At 40.1% G+C, this 1921-nt stretch overlaps 1 pseudogene; it reads right to left on the reverse strand.

Annotated features, from left to right (window-relative positions):
- Positions 1-519: 519 nt before the first annotated feature.
- LOC130033847 (uncharacterized) lies at positions 520-613 on the reverse strand (annotated as a pseudogene).
- Between the last annotated feature and the right edge of the window lie 1308 nt (positions 614-1921).

The following is a 1921-nucleotide window of genomic DNA, read 5'->3' on the forward strand; positions in this document are numbered from 1 at the left end:
TGACAAAGAAGTGTTGAAATCTCCTTCTAGTATTGTGTTGCTATCAATGTTTTTCTATAAGTCAATTAGAAGTTGTTTTTAAGTATTTTGCTGGTCTGTCATTAGGATCATATACATTGAGGAGGGTGAGTTCTTTCTGATGTACATATCCCATGACCACTAAGAAATGACTTTCACTCTCTCTGATAACCTTTAGCCTGAAGTCCATGTGGTCTGATACTAGTATGGCCACTCCAGCTTTGTGGAGGTGATATTTTCTTGAAAACTTGTTTCCCAGACTTTTACCTTTAGCCCATGGGTGCTTTGATTGTTCAGATGTGTTTCCTGCAGGCAGCAGAATGAATGTTGGTTTCAGTTTTCTAATTCATCTTCCCATTCTGTGCCTCTGAATTGGCACATTTAGTCCATTGACATTGAGAGAGATTTTTGTGATTGGGATTTGTGCTCTCTTTATGTAGAATTTTTGTACTTGTGGGGATTGTCTTAGCTTAAAGTAGACCTGTTCATTCTTCTTGCAACAAAAATATGGAATGCTTTACAAGTTTGCATATCATCTCTGTGCAAGGACCATGCTCATCATTTTATCATTTCAATTTTAGTGTATGTGTTAAACTTAGTAGGAGTTAATTTTTCCATATTTTTCTCTTCTTATTACTTTGAGTGTTGTCCTTCCTCACTCCTATGGCAGACAATGATTCCTAATCAAGGAATGTATTTCAAAGCAGCATGAATAAATAGATTTAGAAATTTAATGTCCCAGAAAGAAAAATATGGTTTTTACCATATTATCTTTTACCATACCCTAGGCATCAGTTTTACAAAATAATTCTTTTGGAAGATGGGATATGAGTTTGTTTAATGTCGTTCCCTGAAACCTTAATTAAGACCATTAAACTAGAGCCTTTTGCTTTTCTCGCCTCAGTCTCGTGTACATCTCCAGGAAAAGGTGGATGGTGTTGTCTGCACTTTGACCACCTCGAATGTATGTAGGATTTTTCTCCTGAAGGATGAGGTGAGAAGCATATTGATGATTTCATTCCACCTTATTACAAGTTCAACTTGAACGGAAGGTGAGACTCATGTGGCTCCTATAAAGGACAGAACAAAGGGTCTCAGTGAAGTTTAATGGCCAACTGATATTAACAACATAGATGACTCATAGTAACCTGTGTGCATCTTTGTGTATAGTGAGTTTCATATCTACTGATAGTGATTCTCAGTCATGACACATGGGAAAAACGGATCTGTAATTAAAAATCTAGTTCTCTGAGCAGAGTGGGCTCTCTGACGTGATTGAACAAGTTTGTAGTAATTTATTACTAAGCACATAAGTATTTTCAATGATGCGTACTTTTCGATCTAAAATTAATTCCAAATATGTCTAAAACAACAGTCTCCTGACCTCGCACCTGGCTTTCCTCACTGGGGCCCCTTGGAGATGGCGGGGTGAGATTCCCTCACCGCCCTGAGCATAGCCCCGGCAGCTGAAGACCTCTGCAACCAGCCATAGGTACGCTTAGAGACCACTCTTCCCAAGCTTGAAGGAGCCTCATGCATGAAGGAACTGGAAGAGGAACCCAAATGTGCGGGACCAGGGCATGAGATCTCCATGGCTGCTCAGATCAAGAATGTGCCCGCTCCTTCCAGATCCCCCATCTTCTAGTAATTAAGTGTTACAACCACGAACTACCCCTGGATCCATGTAATTCCCTCAATAGCCAACATCCAGAGACTGGATCTTATTTAGAAGACAGCAACTCTGATTGTCCAGTTCTCACTCTCAGAGAACCTGGTAGGCTTCTGCGAGTATCTTGCCCGCATGGTGGAGTCTTTGTTTCTGGTCAGTTTCTTTTGAGGTACAGAAGCTGCTTAATTTAAGATAGTTCCCTTTGTTTATCTCTGCTTCCAGTTGCTTGGCAAG

Source organism: Sorex fumeus, unplaced genomic scaffold, assembly GCF_029834395.1.
Source record: "Sorex fumeus unplaced genomic scaffold, SorFum_2.1 ptg000054l, whole genome shotgun sequence".
In the NCBI taxonomy this organism is placed as follows: Eukaryota; Metazoa; Chordata; class Mammalia; order Eulipotyphla; family Soricidae; genus Sorex; species Sorex fumeus.